At 37.3% G+C, this 23,120-nt stretch overlaps 1 protein-coding gene across 2 annotated transcripts in view; it reads right to left on the bottom strand.

Moving 5' to 3' along the window:
* The window catches only part of LOC110159144 (leucine zipper putative tumor suppressor 2 homolog), a 102,394-nt gene that overhangs the window by 14,374 nt on the left and 64,900 nt on the right, over nt 1-23,120 (bottom strand). The window lies entirely within an intron of this gene.

Here is a 23,120-nt window from a genome sequence, read left to right as displayed (position 1 = left end):
GAGTTCTCACAGTAATATCGTGGACCATCTAAATATGATGAATTACAAGTTTCTTTGCTTAAATTAAGAGTTTTGGTGCAGCAATAGCTAAAAAAAAGACAGAGAGAACTACATAGACCATGATCCTTTGCTCCATTTCAGTTTATACTACAAGAAGAAATAACAGTTTTAACACTTTTAAGTCTTAGTTCTTTAGATTAAGTCTTGTGAACGCATTTTAAGATGAAAAAGCAGTATATTAACAGTTTTGTTCGCAGCCTCCACAAAATATCGCAATAAATATTGTACCATGAGATTTATATTGTGAAAATATTGTGTAAATATCGTATCGAGAGATTTGGATATCGTTACATCCCTAATCGTGAGCCTTCCCTCCAGATCGTGAGCTTTCCCACGATGTTGCAATAAATATCTTACCGTGACGATATCATAATGTGAGACTTGGATATTGTTACACCCCTAGTTTTCTGTGTGAGAGAAGAACTCAGATATGCCAAAAAAAAAAGTAGGGTTTGTGTGTTAAATATGTGAGAATCCAACAAAACGCAACACGAGGTCTGTTTGTGATGAGAAAACAACATTATAACATAGATCAGAATATAGCGTAAAATGGGTGCTTAAAAGGAGCCATTTTCATGTTTTTATTACAATCTATATTAAATCTCTCATCTCAATTAATTGGAAACTGAGTAATTCAAAGTATTCAAAAATAGAGCCAAAATGAGGATGAATCCCAGTCCTAAATACAGCATGTCTTCTCTGTGGGGAGTCAGATTATCTGCACTGGCTTACATCTGCACAGCTCTGATTAAACACACTCAAACTCTGGTACCATTCTATCTCCTGCAACAAAAACAAGAATTTAACTATGCAAATGTGAAAGTTGAGTTCAGATGTTTATATAAAGAGTGGGTTTTTATTTTCCCAAATATTATGCAAATTGAAGATTTAATTATTCTCCAACCCACCACCAAATTTGCATATTACCGCCTCAACACTACATGTAAATATACCGTAATGTCAGCAACCTTGATATTGAATTTTGAAAGTTCATAATGTGACTTTGCAGGTGGAGGGTCTGCCGCCTGCTTGTCTCCATGGGGATGTTATTGTTGTTTTACCTGCAATGTTCCGCAGTTTGGCATCAAGCTTATGATAACTTATCCCTTTGGAGACAAGCAGTTAAAGCCAAAAGTTTGTAGAGAAGCGACCTTGCTCATAGTCAAGGGATTTTCTAACACACTTTCATATAAAAACACAATACATGAATGGATAAGTTTAATGACGTATTGTGAAACATTCCAGGTGAAGCAAAAACATCTCCATGGTAACAAGCAAGTGTCGTACCCTACCTTTTATTTATCTATGTTATAATGTTGTTTCCTCCTCACAAACATACCCGGAGTTGTGTTTTGTTTTATTCACACATTTAACACGCAAAACCTGCATATTTAGACTGTGTTTTTCTATCAAACAGGAAACGATGTCATGTGGTAATACAGGAAGGGCTCCATTGCGTTTTTAAACTCCATACACCTTCACTAGAATCACTTGGAAAATTTCAGCCCTGGAATTGCCAATCTCTACTAAACAAAAGTTAAAAGCTAGAGTAATTTGACTAACTAACTTGTTAACTACCACTTCATGACATCACAAGGTGGAACAGAGGATTTTGAGCTTTGGAGATGTAGACAAACTAATAATAGAGGGTTACTCAAACTTGTGTGGATGAAACAAAACACATCTCCAGGAATGTTTTTGATGAGGTAACAAGATTCTAAAATGGCTTAAAGCTCTGAACAATCAAATCCATTCTGTGTAATATAGGACCTTTAAAATGATTTGTCCATGGGGCAAATTTTCATTTCATGCTTCGGTGAAAACAGATTAATGCAAATCCCAATTCTCACTATTATCCATCAAAAGCCAAGCCAAAAAACAGCAGAGTTATGTAAGAGTTGCTACATTGACCCTCTCTATTCCATCGCATTATTCACAGGAAGTGGAGGCAGATGAGGAGTTCCATTTGCGCGTGGTATTATCAGTGAGCTGTAGGGGGCAGCGAGGGGGCACAGTCTCATCCCGCCGTGTCAAACCCAAATCCGTCTGGGCCACAGCAATAATCCAGCAGAGATACCAAAAAGTCTGTCTGCCATCACGCTACTTTAGTTCAACCACAAGTCATAAGTCAGTACATTTATGTAACAGCGCAACAATGGCACTGGAAAATAATATGGCAAAATTTTTAATAATGACCTCAAGGCATTAGGAATGTAACTAGGGGCTGTATAAAAAAGTGGACTGAGGGAGTGTGATGTCACCCATAGCGTTCGGCTCCAGTCAAATGAAGCTCGCTGAGGCTTCCAGTTATAGTTGCAAATTTGGAGAGTTCCAAATCAGGAATAAGAATCGATTTAGGGACAAAATAATGAAATCATGTAGAGTGGATTTATACAAACATTTTAAAACCAAAATGAGACACCTGAAAACAGCAGCTACAGAGAGATGGGCAATGTTTTTTTCAATACAAAGTGAATTGGAGCTAGAGTCAATATAAGTGTGCCCATGCTCATGTCCTACTTAGAAAGCGACAGCTCATGGGTTAGCTATGTCCATTTGTATATACAATCTATTGAAACTGTAAAAAAAAAATGAAGTGATACTGAAAGTTTCACTATATGATGTGCACTACAATATCTTACATGTACAGTATGCTGCTACTACAAAGTGCCTCCCCATTATGATATATCCATGTGATGAAAAAGTAGGGCTGTTGCCATAGCGATTACCAATTTAAAACCTTTTGAATGGGGAAAAAAGTCTTTAGATTGTTGCATATAACAAGATGCTGAAATCCATGAATACAGTTAACACATTAAAATACAATAAATTATAATATAAGTCCATCTAGGGATGTGCAAAAATATCAAAATATCATATCGTTTAATGTGATAATACAGTATCGATATCGTGGGCTGCTGTATCAGTGTATATCACAAGAGTATTTTTTGGTATATTTTACTACATTGTTTTGTTATAGTGCTACAGTTTTGTAGCACGAGGAAACTCGTTTATGTGACACATTTAACATTTTCACTGTTTTGATGATTAAAATGTTTGTGTTTCATATTAACTTTGCACAAGAAGTGGTTTAACAAAGAATTTTAGTATCACAGTATCATTTAGCCATTATTTTTACTGAACCTTATCAAATGGATTTGAAATATATATATATAGTATCAATCAAAAGCTCACTGTATCGACTGAGTATCGTATCGTGGCCTATGTATCGAGGTATGTATTGTATCAGCAACTTATTAATGATACCCAACCCTAATTCCAATCCTATAGCATTACTAGAAACAGATTTTTGCTATTCTCAGTGTGCTGTCAACAATGATTTAAAGGGCTTGTATCCAATTTAGAATCATGAATTTTCCAGACAGTTGTTTGCACATGGCTTTCATTCATCTACACCTAAGATTGAATATAATTACTGATGTCTGGCAGCCGCTTCCTTATGCTTCTCATCCAACAAAATGTCTTTTAAAATCTTAAGTAGTATTATTCACTTTTGGAATACAAGACAAGATAGAATGAGAGGAGAAATAATTTAGGTTTAGTGTAGTTGAACATAATCAAAGTCTTTAATGGACTCTTTAATGGGCTTTAATTTAAATTATCAAAGCCTCAGTAGATAATGCAAGGTATAGTGACTGTGTACAGTGGCAACAACCGTCAAACATAATAAATCTGTTTAGTGCTTACTGACCGGGCAGAGCCAAAGGAGCTGTAAATACAAGTAGGAGTAAAAGTTAATTGTTTTGTAAAAGGACAAAATCAATTCAGCCCATAGGAGCAGAACAATGTAAACACAATTGGCAAAAAAAGACACCACTGGGGACTTTTTAGTTACTAATCGATCTGTATTATGTCACCAATCTATCCAAAACACTACATTAAATGGAGCTACAACTACAAAACTATAAATCAACTTTAAGGTCTTATATCAGATTTTACTGTCAAAAGAAGTTCATTTTCAATTGTTTGCAGAAGTTCAAAGTGCATTGTATAACTTTTTGGTTGAGGGTCTGTCACCTGCTTGTTTCTATGGATATGTTATTACTCTGCCTGGAATGTTCCATAGTATGACATTAAACAGCTCTGCTTTACATTTATCAAATTACCTGTGGTTTTATAGCTCAAAAATGGCTAGAAAAACAGGCATTCAGGAACTTTTTGCCTCTCCACAGATCTGACCTGTAACTTGGTCTGGTTTGATCTTCATGATGATAGAAAAGTTTAATGCCATGAAACCTTCCAGCGTTCTTATTTTGACCCGAAGAGCTGTTTTTACAATATAGTTTTTAATATGTAATCACTCTTTAAATTGTATAACTCTTTGCTTAAACCACAACTCACTCAACAAAAGAAAAGTAGTAAAAGTAAAAGTAAGTAGGTAGTAATAGTAAGTAGAACTGCAAACACCTACTTAAGTAATGTACAAGTAACTAACTATAACCACAAGTGTCTGGATAACTACACAGATTCTGGCAACAAGATTTGAAGTTACTTATTTGACCTAGTTTAACTTTAAGATACCACATGTTCCTGCAGGTCCACCATAATTAAATTACAGTGGAATTTCATCACCAGATTTAACCAAAATCCTTCTAAATCTTCGTATTAGACGTACAATGTTATATTTACACAAGCACATCAGATTCAGCTACAGTTTAAACAGTCAAAAGGAGCAGACACTTCCAGGTGGAGATGAAAGAAGTTCAAAAACAGTGGATTATCTGGGCTGTATAGATGACAGAGCTGTTTGGAGATAACAAATTCATTAAACCAAGTTAGAATAAGTACACTGAAAGGCTTATCACCAAAACGAAAGGGAAACTTATTTAAGATAGACACGCTACGTCAACTTTTACCTTGTTTTTTAATAATTCAACTCACAGGGTACTGCTTTCACTTTGATCATGAACTAGCCTCATTCTCATCATGATAGTGTTAAAATGTCCCACACTGTAAATCATCTATCTATTAGTCATGTTGACATTAGATTAGCAGCATGCCCAGGTGCACTGTGTAACTTTTCTGATGGACGGTCTGCCATCTGCTTGTCTCCATTTTTGAGGTTGTTGCATTGCATGGGATCTTTCACAGTATGGCATTAAACAACTCTGTTGTACTCTGTTACAAGTAGAAATGTAACAATAACCGAAATATTGATATCGTATCATCAAAAGTCTCACAATAATATCGTGGGCCATCACAATATATTGAATCACAAGACTGTTCTAAGCACTTTTAAGTCTTAATTCTTTGGATTAAGTCTTGTCAGGCCATTTTAAGAGGAAAAAGTAGCATATTAACAGTTTTTTTAGCCTCCACAAAATATCACAATAAATATACCGTGACATGTACATTGTGAAAATATCGTACCGAGAGATTTGAATATTGTTACATCCCTAATCATGAGCCTCCCCACCATATCTTGAGCTTTCCCACGATATCACAATAAATATCGTACTGTGAGGTTCATACCATGACTATATCGTATCGTGAGACTTGGATATCGTTACACCCCTAGTTACAAGTATTTTTATTTCTCAAAACTACTGCAAAAACATTCATTATTACTGTGAGCAGGGTCACGTCTCCCCAGATATGACCTGTAACTTGGCTTAGATGGTTAAATTACACTGTAGAAAATTCCAGGAAAAAAACAAACAAAAAACATCTACATCCAGTAAAGCAGGTGGCTGACCCTCTAACAGAAAGGTTACACAGTGCAGCTTTAAATACTCCACCATATTAGCAAGTGTGCAAAATCTTTACTGTGAAACTGAAAGCCAGGTGAGCACACTTTACTGCATAGTTTGTTATAAAATTGAAAATTCTAATACAATGGTCTAGTGTTGTCAAGACTAAAACGTCCCTAAATGTTCAAATCAAATAATGCAATACTGACAATAACATCTGGTAAATTAAATCTAAAATGCCTCTCTCTGATCTGAATGATCACTACCTAAACCCCAGCATCTGCAGCCAATAATTTACCAGAGCTAGTGTAACCTCTGCAGCTCAGTGAGTGAATTCTGGATGTTCTGAGCTTTCACATGAGACCTGTCCATATACTGAGAATGAGAAAAACTTGTATGTGTCTGTACCTGTAGTCACCGGTAACCCAAGTTCAGTTGAGATTGTGGTGCATGTTCTTTGATAATACAATGGTACCTTTTAGTGGTGTCCAAATAATGCATACAAAGAATTTAATGGAATTTTTTTGGTATTAGTCACTGGAGTTTCCCCCACTAACTCTGTTAATCTATAACAAAGAATGAGGGAGTGTCTGACACAACCAGCCAACCATGAGAACCTGTGAGGGCTGGAGATAGAGTTATTTGATTTCTGTGATCATTTCTCATGCCAGAATAATTCCGACCTTTCACCCCAAATGAGCCCCATCCCTCCGCTCTGTGTCCTCTGGATCAGGACAGGCACTCGTGAGGCAGCCATAATAGAATTAACACCCCCCCGATCCCCCCTGCCTCCATGCCTCTGCCCCCCGGTGAGAGCAGGGGAGCGGGCCGGTCCTCTCCCCCGCCCCCTCTGACCTCTGGGGGAGCTGCCTTTGTTGACGCTGCTTAGGCAACACATCCTGAAAGCTAATTTGCCCTTCTGAAGTTGCCCGGTGGAGTTGTAGTAGGCCTCCTGCATTCCTGTGTTCAGCAGTGCATTAGATGTAATTTTGAGACTTATTTGCATAATGTGACATTCATAGTGTGACAGTAGCAGGTCCCAGTTTAACACATGGAATCTGAGACTTAACTTTGGGTAATTTATATTATTATACTGACCTTTATTTAAACAGGCCAATTTATGAGCAAACAGATAAATGCATGGAAAGCACTTCATCTGTTGCTTACACATTTATAATTTAAAGGTGCACTATGTGACTTGCAACTCACCTGCTTGTTTCTATGGAAATGCTTTTGCTGGAATGTTCCACAGTGTCACATTTGTTTTTTGTTTTATTAGAGACTTAGACAAACTTTATTGATCCATAAGAGAAATTATTTTAACACTTCAACTTTGGACATTTGGAATTATTTGGTTCTATTAAATGATATGTACTTGTAAAACCTTCAGTAGCGTCCACTACTTGTCACCATGGAGATTAGGGGTGTGCAAAAGTATTGAAATATCGATATATCGTATCGTTTAATGTGATGATACAGTATCGATATCATGGGTTTCTGTATCGGTATATCGCCAAGAGTATTTTTTGGTATATTTTACTAAATTATTTTATTACAGCTCTACAGTTTTATTGCTTGTTCAGAGGAAGGAAACTCATTTATGCAGTACATTTGACATTTTCATTGTTTTGATGATTAAAATGTTTGTGTTTCATATTAACTTTGCACAAGAAGTGGTTTAACAAAGACTTTTAGTATTACAGCCATGATTTTGCCATTATTTTATTACTGAATCCTATCAAATGGATTTGAAATATATCGTATTGAATGGTATATATTGTTAGCCAGGCTGGCGCTACCAAGTGCCTCTGCTCAATTTCATTTCTCTCCAGGGACTAGGTCAGGAATCGGAATGCACTAGACGTTTGCAAGAACCCCGGAAGTTCTAGATCGTGCACCAGCCAATCAGCGAACAGCTTGGAAGCCATGACTGGGTCCCTTTTGTGGTACAGCATTACAAAGTGGTTGAGATGAATGTAGATGAAGCCAGGCATTTTGTGTTGGCAACGATTCCAGAGATCGAGAATTTAAAGCCGGAACAAAGAGAATGTTTGAATTTTATCAAGGGGAAAGACGTTATTCTTCTTCCTATTGCATTTGGGAAAAGCTTAATATACCAGTTAGCCCCGTCAGTGGTGCATTACATACATCACGACCAAATAGCAGCGACTGGTTAAATAAAAAATGTACCCGAGTACCGTCGAGCAAATGAATGAAAAAGCAGGTGGCAGACTCAAAAAAGTCTGCACCTCCACCTTTATCAGAGAATCACTTGAATTTGTCTTAATGAGATTTTTTCAGTTGAATGGTGTGAATAAAAGTAAGTTCTGATTAAAACAGCCAAGTTGAAAAGAGGGCATTTAAATGGAATCAGGTGCATTAGCATTGGAAATCAAACGCTAACTAAAACTAAAAATAACCATGGTCGTAATGTAGTTTGCCTCTTTTATCATTTCAAAGAGTCTGAAGTTAGGCCACGTCAACCAATGGCCAAAATAAAGCACACACGTATTTAGACTTCTCTATGTAAACTCTTGAGCTGAATGAATCCGTAAATTTAACTTCGTGGTGCTCTCCCCCGCTCCTCTGGGTGTGAAATACGTATGCGCTTGCTCATTAGCGGCATCCACCTCTGCTGTCAGCGCCGGAAACCCATCTCCGCCTCCGAGAATAGCGCCCGTCTCAAGTGCCCGGGATGGTTTGGGGTGTAGCGGAGTGGGCATTTGATACAGCTTTCAAAAATAAACACCGTGAGCTCCGGCAGGTCACAGAGAGGACACTCTACACCGCAACCTGCTGCTAACGCTATTAAAGGATGCTGCCAGGCTCAAAGGCACAACTTCAAAGTCGAGAAGTGGAAATACACCCAACGCCCCAGGGATAAGCAACAAGAAAGGGGTTCCCGGGTAGTGCTAGCAAGTTAACGCAATAATCCTGTTATATTGATTAATAACACTAGCACTAGTCCCAAAGAGCGGCCATTTTGGAACACTTGGGAATTACTGACCCGAGCGATGGGTTGGTTTAGGCTGCATTCATTTGATGTCCTTTGAAACAGACAAAAGTTTTAAATTGAGACTGAAGGCAACAATTACACGGCGTAAAATAAAATTGATGTTTTTGAACCTTAAGTCTTGTCACAGTTTGTGGCCAGAGTTCGGAAGTAACTGTACTGAGAATACGCAATCAGAATACAAATTTGGAGTAACTGTGTTTCACTAGAGTTAGTAGGGTGTTTGGAAGTAATAAAATTGTGAAACGAGTGCCTAATTAAGGAAAATACACTATACATATCCATACACTTGGCCCATTCATGACATGACATGTGAGTCAGTAGTCACATTTTGGTCATTTTTAAGCAGTTTTTGTGTATTTTACCTAAACAAGTGACAATTTATGCCTCTCTTTACTGTTGGCTGGCATCAAACTGGTCATAAATAGGGACACCTGGGACATTTCTTACATATAACTGGGTTTTGTATAAATCTGCTGGGACAGGGGACACAGGATTCAAAACTGGAATACATGGTGGCACACAATTTTGGCTTCAAACTGCACAGAATTAGTGAGAAAAATAGAAAACATGCTCGTGTGCAAGTGCAATTTTTCGTTCTCTAAATAATGAAGGAAATGAAGAACAAATGCTGAAACAAATACAAAGCTGTTTTCAGACATGTATTGCATTTTTACACTATAATTTAAAAGCAACTCTGCATAAAAGTATTCGAAGTACAGAAACAGTACTCTGATTGGCCCATGTGTTATATTATGTTACAAAATACATTTTAAGACAGGTATTCATTATATATAGTTCACAAGTATTATAAGTATTCTTCCCATTACTGTTTGTGGAGTATTTAGAACCTGCTAACATTAAACAAAAACTGGAACAAGGCAACTTAACAACTTCTGCCACTACAAATTTAAGGTGAATTTTAATGTTTTCCCCACTGGCAAAATACTGCAGTTTTAAGGAATCACTCAAGCTTGATTGTAACACTCAATATATAAACATAATTCACCAAGGTATATATAGTTTGTAAGCATTAATAACTAAATAAATGTAATAAGATTAAAGAATTATGGATTTTCCTTTCTTTGGAAAATAGTGCATCTATTTACAATTGGCAACTACCATATCACTCATCGGAGATTTAGACACCAAATTCAATCATGTGAAAGCAATCTTTTGGAGAACTAAGTAAGATTGGGTTAAGAGGTAAGAAGACAATAGACTGGCAGGGTGGGGGTGTAGTGCCAAGGGTTTAGGAGGAGAATTCCAATGGCAGGTTTAAACCAAAAGTCCCAGCAGAAGCCTTGGGAAAACCGGGCATCTAATCCTGTTTGGACTTTATTTGGTGAGCACACAGAGGCTCCAGGCGTCTGAGCACCTCAAGATCTCCGAAAAGCAGAATGAAAAATGGTGTCAGACATCAGTTATTTTCAAAAAGTTAAGCCTGCTCCCAACAAATGCTTTTATATCTAGGACTTTGAAATTGTTAAATGAAGATATATGGCAAATCTGGAAAAGCTGAGAGCACTTAAAATCTTATAATGCAGGATACTAAACAAAATGGTACTGACGTCTTTTATGCTTTGACACACGCACGCACACGCACACAACTAAAGCCTTGAAAAATATGTTCAATGTACCTCTCATAAGATTTTAGTGTTAAAAATGAGGCGATTAGATTTGTGATTTATGTTTCGAAAGAATAGTGTGGAGGGCAAATTGTAAAATCCAGGAATATTAACAATATGAATGAAATATGAATTGAAAGAAGAATCTTGTGAAGTTTGCAGAGGTCTAAACTAGGGCGCAGCAATGCACCAATCCAGACTTTTCAGTTGTGATACCAGTACTACCTTATTTTTTCAGACTATAAGGCACACTTAAAATCCTTTAATTTTCTCAAAAATCAACAGTGCGCTTTATAATCCAGTGCGCATTATGTATTAATGCTGGTTGTGCTTATCGACCTCCAACCGATTTTATGTGGTACAGGGCACTCAAAAATCTGTCAAAATGTATTAGTACGACTTTGGAAAGCAAACCGGCATTGCTATAAAGTCTATGCGTATGACCTGCAGATTATAATCTCTGAACAGTTTCACATGAACCATCTCCATCGGGACACACACACAGACCAGACTCACCATCAGCCGCACATCCTCTGTCACAGAAAAAACACACATATTCCACTGAGCTGTGTCCTTTGTGTCCTCCGACAGAAGTTGACTGCATCAGCGCACAAGGAGCGAGTTTTTATCAGCCCTTAAACTTAAATGATGCACCCACATTCATATTCATAATACACATTCACCAAGACAGGGAGGCAACGCCAGGCGAGTTATGCCACGATCTGCCAATGGATCGTGGATGCCTGGGCTAAGGGATCAGTCTCAAGTGTCGTCCGTTTGTTTCACTTAATGCACTTTATAATCTGGTGCGCTTTATAATCCAAAAAATATAGTATGTTTTAACTATCGGCTGCTGCCGGATATCAACCAATACCAGTGCAGAGACTGACAGCGTTTATTTAAAACTAAAACAAAATAAAACAGAACTGGAGAGCAACAGTAGCACAGTTGGTAGTGTTTGTCCATCGGCGGTTGGCAGTTTGAATCCCGCTCTCAATACACACGTCACTGGCTGATTCACTGATCCACAGGTTGGCGGTGCGATTCCAGCTCCCACAGATGAAAGCAGTTGTTGTGTCCTTGGGCAAGACGCTTAACCCACTTTGCCTCCAGTGTGTGTGTACATTGGTGATGAATGTGTGTGTGAATGGGGGAGTGAGTGAAATAATTGCAGCCTTTACGGTTTGATAACAGCATTTACTCAAACTGTAATTTCGTTTTGATTGCCATCTACTGTGCTGCCATACACATTATGATACTAAAACGTAGCTTGTGACACTCAGTAATGATCTCTGTTCAGACTTTAACATCTCAGCTTCTCCACAACAGACAAAATCATCTTGACTATTCATAATTTGTTTTGTTTTTGTCAGTTTTCCGCCAGTGCCCACCATTATAACACCAATTAAGGTTTCTGATGCTACAAAATTCTAAAAGAATACTTCGCTTGTGAGGTATGACATTGATTGCGCTCCTTCCTGCTCTCATGTTTTTTTCCGGTTGCTCTTCATGTCACCATATTCTCCCTCACAGCATTCACTACTTCCTGTACACCCCCACCCCCTTCCCCCTACCCTCCATTCTAACACATATAGGATTCCCTCCAACCCCTCCTCCCCCAGCGTGACTAAAGCCAGCGAGAAGCCGACAAGCCAGTGAGTAGCTGCAAGCAACAGGTGGAAAGCATAAAATTGTCAGATTTAAAGATGAAAAAAAGGAGACAACACACATCTTCCTATAATCAGAAGGGCTGCAGTTTCCATTGGCCTGGGTGGTCACCAATCACTGGGCGACATTTGGAGTAATATGTACTTTGATAGCAGGATGCAGTTAGCCTTTGGATCAAATTGGGTAGTAACTTTTAACACATGTTCTAGCTATTTCTTCCACTCACAATATTAAGCAGGTTGTGGAGTGATTTCTTGGCCTATAATGGTTTCCTGTAATCTTCAGAGAGGTTGGAAAGGATTGTAACAGGGCTGAAGGTCGAAGTTTGGCAAAAGTAAAAAGTACTACAAAGTTAACGGATACTTTGATCAACTGATAAATTGTAGTTGGGAGTAAAAATAATGAAAACAGTAGTTATATCCTGTCTACCTTCTTTTTCGAAAAACATGGTCTGAAATCTAAGTGAATGTTATATTGATGTTGTATTTAAAGCCCTACCTTGTAACGTTTTAGCAGAAAAATAGACCTATAACCTATAGCCTTTAAAAACATCCTTACTATACTATGAAGTGCTTGCATCTCCACAAACCTGACTCCAATTTGGCCTGGAAGATGTCATCCACTTTCGTTTTTCTGAGGAAATGTTGTTCCTCTCTATAATATTCCACAGTATTTCATAAAACACACAGTAGCTATCTCCATGGAGAATGTTCAAAGTATAGTTTTATTTTTTTATTTCCATGGAATCATGCAAGCAACTTTCAATATTAAGCGAGTTGTTGGGTGATTTCTTGCCGTATAATGGTTTCCTGTAATCTTCATAGAGGTTGGAAAGGATCGCAAAGAGGCGGAAGGCTGAAGCTTGGCAAAAGTAAAAAGTACTACAAAGTAAATGGACACTTTGATCAACTGATAGGATGCAGAAGGGAGTAAAAATAATGGCTGGAAATAGTAGTTAGTTAGAGATTTGTTTTCATTCAGTTGACCTTGTAAGGGCGGTCAGGGCAAAGCAAAGTATTTTTTTTATACACAGACTCGTTTCAAGTACAAGTCTGTGAGGATGAGATTCCTTATGTATAGTGTTCTTAAAAGTATTGTACAGATAGTATTCAAATTAGATATTCACTTGAGCAAGTATCGATTGTAAAAAAGTCACGTTCACAGGACAGAAATGAACCTTTAGAATGATCTTGAGCTGTATCAGAACAAGTCCATGGACCACTGGAACCTACCTGGACCACTGAGGGATTACACAGATGGTAATATAATAGAAAGTACTACAATTTAATGTTGAAAATCACATTCTATTGGTATTAAATTGGTATCGAGTGTCAAGTATATTCCTTTAGAATTGTGATGTCATTTACATCACTGTAATACAGGACGTGCACTATACATTATCATTTGGATCAATTCAGCAATGTAATTGCCTATCTCTACTGAACTACAGGTAAAAGGAGTTGATAACTTGAAAACTACCACTAAATGACATCACAAGTTGGAAAAGAGCATTGTGAGCTTTGGAGATATAGACAGACTAATAATAAAGGATTACTCAAATATGTGTGAATGAAACAAAACACAACTCCGGGTCTGTTTTAATGAGATAACAACTGACAAAGAGCTCACAAGAGTCAATTTTGTGTAATAAGACCTAGGACCTCTAAGCCGAATGAATGTATGCTGTGCTAGACTTTTCGTGAATATCTCATGATTCTAAAAAAAAAACCCAAACAAAAACAAAATCTCCAACTCCACATCTGGTTGGAATTAATGGACTGCAGCTTTGTTATTATCTCTGTTACTAATATCATTGTATTCACTAACACTAATCCACAGCTCAGACAGAGATGGTGTTTTTGGTTTAAAGTGCTTCACATGACAGAGGAGGAGGTCGAGTCGGGACACACTCTCACACCTGCACAGATACACACGCATCACGCACATAATACAGTGTGTACATCCAAGGTGACCGCCACATGCTGCGCTACTGCTTTCATATGGGACACACTGTACTACTCCACCACGCACAAGCCAATATACTGATAAAGGGCCCATACTGCACTATTTTCTGATCTGTGTTATATTATTGTTTCCTCATCACAAAACATACCTGGAGTTGTGTTTATTCATTCACACATGTCTAACACACAAGTCCTGTACATTTAGGCTGAGTTCTTCTCTCAAACTGAAAACACCCTGTTCCACTGTGTGATGTCATGTGGTAATACAGGAAGTGCTCCACTTTTTAAACTCCAGTAGAATCATTTGGAGGATGAAGAGCTTTGGAATTGCCAATCTCTAATGAACTTAAGGTAAAAGGTTAAATTGACAACTTCTGCTTCATGACATCACAAGGTGGAACAGAGTATTTTGAGGTTTGGAGATGTCGGCAAGTTAATAATAAAGGGTTACTCAAACATGTGTGAATGAAACAGAACACAACTCCAGGTATGTTTTTGATGAGGTGACAAGATTCTAACATTTTGTGTAAATTTGTGTAGAACCTTTAATAAGTCTAAAGACAACTAAATATCCTGTCTACCTTCTCTCTTGACAAACATGTTCTAAAATCCATGTAAGTGTTGTATTGTTGATATTTTAAAGCCTTACCACGCAAGTTTGTAGCCAAAAAAACTAAACTATCGTGAACGGGCTTGCATCTCTACTGTTCCAGAGTATTGCATAAAGCATGTCTAATTCCATGGAAAATGTTCAAAGTACAGTTTTATCTTTCTAATTCCATGGGATCATGCAGGTGATGTGGAACCTCCAGAAAGTTACGCAATGTGGCTTTAAGTTTAGCAGTTAATATTTCAGTAATTCTCTTGTCTTTAGTGGAATTTAAATGTTATTGAAAATGTAATCCCCATATTTAGTAGAGAATCTCATGTACTTTTCTTAAATCATCCTGCCCTAATAAAACCAGCCTGTGTGGCCTGCATTAGCCTATTCTTACTCTAACTAACTCACTCTCATTGTCTAACAAAACAAAAGCTGCAAGTCCGTGCAAGACTGAAACTTTTTCCACATCGGCCTTAACCCCGTTTCTCATGTATATATGTCATAGATCTCTCAGTAAAGCTCTACTGAGGCACTTCAAACACTCTGCTAAATACTGCTGTGATGAAGTCAGCTGACTCCTGAGTAACGCTGCTTTAAACCTGAGCCAGAAAACCTGACGAGATCTGTTCCAACAAAGTCTGACTAACTAGCAGATGTGGCTAGTACTCAGTTACATTTACTCGGTTACAACTTTTTAAAGAAATTTAGAGTATTTTTCCAGGTGCATACTTTTACTACTACTAATATTTTAATTTGCGTATCTTTTCTAGTGGAGGGTCTGTCAAATGCTGTTCTCCATGGAGATGTTATTGTTTTGTCTGGAATCTTTCACAATATGGCATGAAACGTTTCTGTCATCATGGACCAACGCAGGCCAGCATACAGGTCAGATCTGTGGAGAGACACCCCCTCTCACTTCAGAATGCCTGTTTTTCTAGATATTTTTCACCTATAAAACCACCTGTAAGTAAATAAATGTAAGGTAGAGCTGTGTAATGTCATACTGTGGAAAATTGCAGGCAGCACCCGCAGTTGGAAAGTTGCATAGTGCACCTTTAAGTAAAATTACTCTTACTTGAGTAAATGTTTTGGGTATTCTTCCCATTGTGAGTAGGTACACCAGATTTTGTGCATTATTTAATGTTTTGTCCTTCAAATTACATTAACTTAAAATTATAAATCAGATGTCCTGCGTCCTGACAGTTACTCTTAAAAGGTGCACTGTGTAACTTTTCTGGTGGAGGGTCCTGCTTGGTGATTAAATAAACTTGGTTATCACAAGGGAGTAAATGGTCAGATCTATGGAAAAGCAAGCCTGCAAATATAAAACACGTGTGTAATGTAACTGAATTGACTAAATGCAAGGCACATATGTTTAATGCCATACTATGAAATATTCCATGGAAAGAAATAACATCTCCATGGAGACAAAAAAAACTCTCCTCCTTATGTAGTTACTACTTTTCCCAAATATGTTTTTAGTCTTATTTGAATATTTTTGGACCACTACTATGTTCTCCTACTCAGTAATAGTATTTAGAATTTTTAATGTTTCTCTTACTTGAGTTTAAATTTTTACTCTACCCACCTCTTCTGACTAACTGTTCCACCCCCTCCTCTTTTAGTTATCCACTTATAATCTAGCTTTGTTTCGCCATTATGCTAACATTCACCCCTCATGCTCCCACAAGCGTTGCCAAGTCCTTCCTCACTCCAATAACTCCAAAAATGTCATCACTGGCTCCACACAACTCTTGATAAAAGTTTGAGCTGAAGCCTTCCATGTTTTTTTCTTTTTTCAGGAGCAAACTTTCTAAATGGACTCTTTACGACGGTAATTGGCAACAGTTCCTGCCTGGACGGTTCTAATTCTTTTTACGAGCGACTTGTTGGTGTTAGCTCGGTGCGGTGTTTGCAGGTGTTGCCATGGTAGCGGCGGAGGAGGAGGAGGGCACATACTTGCAGGAGCAGAGTGGAGCTGGGGCGAGCGAGAGAGAGAAACGGGAGGGGGAGAGAGAGTGAATGGGTTCGGTCTGGTGCTGTGACGGGTCGAGTCTTTAGCATCTCAAAGCAGCTGGGTTCAATTCAGCGTGGGAGTGGGGCTGGAGTTTTCTGGTTTAAATACATATATACTCCACACTGTATTTAAATGGGCCATGCCTGTAACTCGGTTTAACTGGATTCTGCCTTCATAGTTTAAGATAACGAAAACTGAACTATTTTTATTCCTCGCACTCCACTAAGTAGTCTTGATATTTCACTTTGCAAAATGAAACTTTCACATTTTTACATTAATTTCTTCTTACCACTTTAAATACAGGTCAAATAAAAATCATAAAGCCATATTGTCAATTGAATCATTTTCACACATGATCACCTGCTTAAGAAATAGAAAGTTAAAACCAAATTTTATGCCATACTAAAGAAAATTTCGATGAAAGCAGGAGGAGACAGGTCTGTGGAGTTGGAAGCCTGCACACTGCACAGATGGATGATTTTCTACATTTGTTAATAAGGAAAACTGAAAATGAAAATGCATGCTTTTATTTGAATGTATTTTTTGGCTAAAAATAGTTTCAGCACAAAACTGGGGTGTAACAATATCCAAGTCTCACAATACAATATCATCATGGTGTGAACCTCACGGTACGATATTTATTGTGATAGCGTGGAAAAGCTCAGACATGGTGGGGAGGCTCACAATTAGGGATGTAACAATATCCAAATCTCTCGGTATGATATTTTCACGATATACGTCTCACGGTACGATATTTATTATGATATTTTGTGGAGGCTAACATAACTGTTAATATGTAGCTTTTTCCTCTTAAAATGCCTTGACAAGACTTAATCTAAAGAACAAAGACTTAAAAGTGTTTAGAACTGTTATTTCTTCATGTACACTGAAATAGAGCAAAGGATCATGAGCTATGTAGTTCCCTCCACCTTTTTTAGCTATTGCTGCACCATAACTCTTAATTTAAGTAAAGAGACTTGTAATTTGATATACTGCAAGGGTCCACGATATTATTGTGAAAATTTTACGATATGATATCACAATATTTCAGTTATTATTACATCCCTACACACAATCCCTGCATTTTTAGACTTTAGGTTTTAGAGTTCTTCTCTTAAACTTCACCTTCACTAGAATCATTTGGATAATTTCAACCCTGCAATTGCCTCTCTCTACTGAGCTAAAGGTGAATGGAGCTGTTAACTTGAAAACTACCGCTTCAAGACATCACAATGTGGAACAGAGCATTTAGAACTTTGGAGATGTAGACAGTTTAATAATAAAGGAGGATTTAAACATGTGTAAATGAAACAAATCACAACTCCAGGTATGTTTCTGATGAGGTCACAACATTATAAAATGGCTTAAAGCTTAAAAGAATCCATTTTGTGAAATATAGCACATTTTAATCACTCTACAGCCCATTCTGCTAGGTTCACATTCACCCAAACTCATGGAAAAAGTGTGTCATATCAATTACAAAAAGTTAAGTTGTTCCTAAAACTCCAAATGACACGCACTAGTTCTAACTCCCATTGTGTATATAAATAAGCTCTTGTCTTAGCCCTCCCTTTGTCCACTGTACCCACTAAGCCTTGAGCCCATCCCAGAAGAGGGTGATGGGCCGGTCATTTGGGGACAATCTGCCAATCACACACTTATTTATGACCTGATGCTGCCGGCTGCCATATTGGATCCCATAATGAGGTTGTGTGGAGGTTACCGTGACAATAAAAGGCCCAGTTAATCTTTAGACCTGCCAAGAGCGTAATGGTGGCTCCTCAGTGTACGGGAAACTCCTAATGATGAAAGCAGGGTAATTATTCGAAATGACCTCAAACACTGACCACTTCAACTACTGAAGTTCTATTAACATAAACAGCTGCTTTTAGATACGCTGCAGTGACTATGCATTTCTATGACGGGATGTTCAGCGGTTGCCATGGTGACGGAACGCACACATTGGCGAAAACTACCAAAAAAGTTGTAAGGTAGTTTGGAAACTCAAGAAAAAGTACAAAATGGATTTAATCAACGCATTTTCAGGAGTCTGTGATCAATACAAGTGTTCATGGTCAGACAGAGCGGTGCCTACAGTTAGCATCACACTCCCAATGTTGATGACATCAGATGCAAATTATTAATAGAGTTTGTCGGTGATAATAGCCAGTTAAAAACAAAACGTGGAAATACTGGTCTTAAGATTTTCATTTATGTAACCTGCTGAATGGTTGGAATAACATGGAGTAATTCCTTAATGTGAAGCTATAAATCATCATAATTATAATTCTATGCAAAAGGAAATCATGCAGTGCCTTTCTGTACAGAGATTATGTCATCACAGCTCGAAGACTGTTCAGTGAGACTAATATTAAACCAATAGAGATTTTAAGATGCTAAATACTAAAAATTTGGGGTGGGACGAGACAATTTTCAAGAAACGAGACACACCATGAAATTGGGTCCATGAGAACGAGACAAGACAAGATTTGTACATAATTTGCAATAAATAATTTTGGCCTCACCCTTTTTATTTATTTTATGTAATACTTTAGCAGTCATTATAGTACTGCTTTTTGGAACTACAGTTTCTCAAATTATATAACTTACCAGCTCTTAACTCTTTTTGTTCAAGCCAAAGGTAATTTCAAAGGGAAAAAAAATCTCACAAGATGATTTTTCTCATGTCTGCACAGTCTCATGGAATTTTGTCTCATGAGATCATGTCGTACAAAATCTTGTCCCATTCCTATGAAACATAGTGTTCATTTTAAAGTATTATACTATAGTGAGATACATTATTTATATTATTTATAACAGTAGTGACTAGGGTTTTTATTTTGGATATTTATATTGCACTAAAAATATAGGGGGGAAAATGCGTCATTAATGTAAGCGGGCTTGCATCTCCACAAACCTAACTCTTATTTGGCCTGGAAGTTCCATGGAAATGTAGCCTCTATCTATAATATACAATAATCTACAATATTAAAAGATTAACCACTTAACTACAGAACTGTATTTGACCATTTTAGGCATAGCTGCTGCTTCCAAAAAATATGTCAGGTTGTGTAAACTTATTGATTTGCACAAGTTATACTCTCTTAAGGTATACTAGATACCTTAAGAGAGTATAATAGTATAGGATAATAGTATAGACTATAGTTTCAAAAAGTACATGTTTTCCTGTTAAAGAAATATCTCATTAGGATTCAACAGGCTGTTTGAATGATGAAACTGAACTAGTAGAAGAAAGTCAGATTCAGATCTCCACTAAGAATTAAATGAGTTTTGCCTTCAAATTGTATTTTATTTTATTAAATGGGTAGTGGTTTATTTCAGTGGTTTATTTCTCCACAGTATTAGACAGTGTTGCCACGATACTAAAATTTCAAGCTTGATTTCGGTACTAAGGAATAGACTTGATACTCAATACAGATTCTGGTACCATTTTAAAAACCTCTTTCAGACAATAGAATGTGATTCTCAACATTAAAACATAGTGCTTTCTTTTATATTAATTACCATGTGGTCTTATATATGTGTAATCCCTCGGTGGTTCAGGTAGGTTCCATAATGGTCTATGGGCATATACTAGTCGATGTACTTGTTCTGATACAGCTCAAAATCATTCTAAAGCTGTTCAGGAAAGGTTATTTTACCATGAAATAGGGTTGTAATGATATCCAAGTCTCACGATACGATACTGTCAAGATATACATCTCACGGTACGATATTTATAGTGATATTTTGAGAAGGCAAAGGTATGAACCTCACAGTACGATATTTATTGCGATATTGTGGGAAAACTCACAATATGGTGGGGAGGCTCACGATTAAGGATGTAACAATATCCAAATCTCTTGATACTATACTGTCACGATATACATCTCACGGTACGATATTTATTGCAATATTTTGTGGAGGCAAACGAAACTGTTATTATAACTGTTATTTACTTTTTCCTCTTAAAGTATCATAATACAAGACTTAATCCAAAAAACTAAGACTTAAAAGTGCTTAGAACTGTTATTTCTTCATGTAGTCTACACTGAAATGGAACAAAAGGATCATGGTCTATGTAGTTCCCTCTGTCTTTTTTTTTTTTTAGCTATTACTGCACCATAACTCTTAATTTAAGCAAAGAGACTTGTAATTCGATATATTGTGATGGTCCACGATATTATTGTGAGAATTTGGACAATATGATATCATGATATTTTGGTTATTGTTACACCCCTGCCATGAATGCAACTTTTTAGTCTCAATACCTGTTGAAATAAATATCTAGTTACCTCCGCCAAGAAGGTTATGTTTTTGCCGGCGTTTGTCTGTTTGTTTGTTTGTTTGTCTTACAACATAACTCAAAAAGTTATGGACCGATTTTGATGAAATTTTCAGGATTTGTTGGAAATGTGAAAAGGAAGAACTGATTTCATTTTGGGGGTGATCCGGAAGAAATCCTGGATTCTGGATCACTTTGAAATTTTAGTTAACATTGTGGTAAATGGGGCCAAAAATTTTGTTTCTCAATATCTCGGTTAATTATTGACCAAACCCCATGAAATTTCACTCAGGGATGGACAATGGGATCCTCTTTCATATTCTAAAGGCTGATCCGGATCTGATCCAGAAGACTGATTTTATCGCAATTTATATAAAAAATGGGGGTAGTCCTTGGCGGAGGTCTGCGCTCTCTGAGTGCTTTTCTAGTTTTGATACTAGTTTAAGCATCAATTAGTATCTGCTTTTTGATACTTTTGACAACCTTATCTGTAAACTAGTCCAAGGTCTGCTATAGACTCACTGTTACCTGCTGTTATGACTCAAACAGCTACATAGAATACTTTTTGTACACAAAGATCAATACTCGTGTGATATTAAAGCAGGGTACAGTGTGTGCAGGAGGAGCGTGTGGTGACTTTTGCAGGGTTTTTCCAGTGTCCCGGGCAGCAGTGGTCAGACAGCAGACAGTGGAAATAGCTCACATGCCGGTGGTACAGAGCAGAGAATCAGCCCAGTATCCAGGAGTACTGTGTGTGTGTCTGTGTGTGTGTGTGTAACTCCATACACCTACACATGGGAGACCAGACACTTATGCAACTCTAGGAACCTGCAATAAGTCTTAGTCCAATTGATACTTTGCAGCTGATGTCCTCAACGTTACCTCGGGGTGCGATACTAAGTGAAAGCACTGCTCTGTTAGAAGCTCTGTTACTCGAGTTAGACTTAATCTGAGCTTTATTTTGACACAATCTGACCAGAAAGAGCTAGTTAAGCTGGAACTAGAACAGGTGATATGACACATAAAAGAAAAACATCTGCAAAGTGTCAATAAGAAGATACTGGCAGTGTTATCTTGTATGTAGAAATGCACTGGTCACTAAGACTAAACAGCGCATCAGACTTTCATTCTGTTCTGGGATGGTCTAATCCTTATTTGTAGGGCATGTCGCAAATCTTTCAGACACCTCCCCTCAAATTCTTCTAAAATAAAGGAAAAGTGTAGTGTTGGCTGAACAGGTAAACTATTAATACTATTTGGGAAACGTAAGCATAGATATTTAAAAATTTAGCTTCCAGTAGAGGTCAACAGAGGATTTCCTAGATAATGATCTACTTTTCTTAGGGCTACTTTTGGTTTGGTAACTACATTTAGAGAGATTCATGGTAGCTTCTAATGTCACTAGAGGTGTGCAAAAATATCAAAATAGCGATATATTGTATCATTTCATGTGATGGTACAGTAATGATATCGTGGGCTGCTGTATCGATATATCGCCAAGAGTATTTTTTTTGCAATATTTTACTAAATTATTTTGTTACAGTGCTACAGCTTTTTTTGTTTAGTCAAAGGAAACTCATTTATGTGACAAATTTGATGAGTCAAATGTGTGTTTCATATTCATTTTGCACAAGAAGTGGTTTAACAAACACTTTTAGTATCACATCCATCATTTAGTCATAATTTTTTTATTCAACCGCATCGAATCGATTTGAAATGTAATGCTGAAATGTATGGAACTGAAAGTGCATTGTATTGAGATATGTATCATATCATGGCCTATGTATCGAGGTATGTATCGTATTGGATTAAGTTCTTAACGATACCCAGCCCTAGTTGTCACCATACTATAACTTGATTTCAAAACTAAGGAACAACTTCAATACTCAATCCAGATTCTGATACCACACTGATCATTAAAAATACTCCTTATTTAGACAATAGAATGTGATTTTCAGCAAAAATAATAATCCTCAGTGGTCCAAATAGGTTCCATAGTGGTCCATGGGTTTTTACTAGTCTATGTGCTCTTATACTTGTTCTGATACGGCTCAAAATCATGCAAAAAATATTCAAGAAAGGTTCATTTCTGTCCTGTAAATGTGACTTTTTGTATCAATACCTGATCAAATTAATATGTAGTGTCGATACTAGTTTTAGTATCGATTGGCAT

Source organism: Boleophthalmus pectinirostris, unplaced genomic scaffold (genome assembly GCF_026225935.1).
Source record: "Boleophthalmus pectinirostris isolate CB_2022bp ecotype Guang Dong unplaced genomic scaffold, ASM2622593v1 HiC_scaffold_5, whole genome shotgun sequence".
Lineage (NCBI taxonomy): Eukaryota > Metazoa > Chordata > Actinopteri > Gobiiformes > Gobiidae > Boleophthalmus > Boleophthalmus pectinirostris.
Note: the sequence above shows the minus strand (reverse complement) of the source record. Positions and strands in the feature narration are given on the sequence as shown.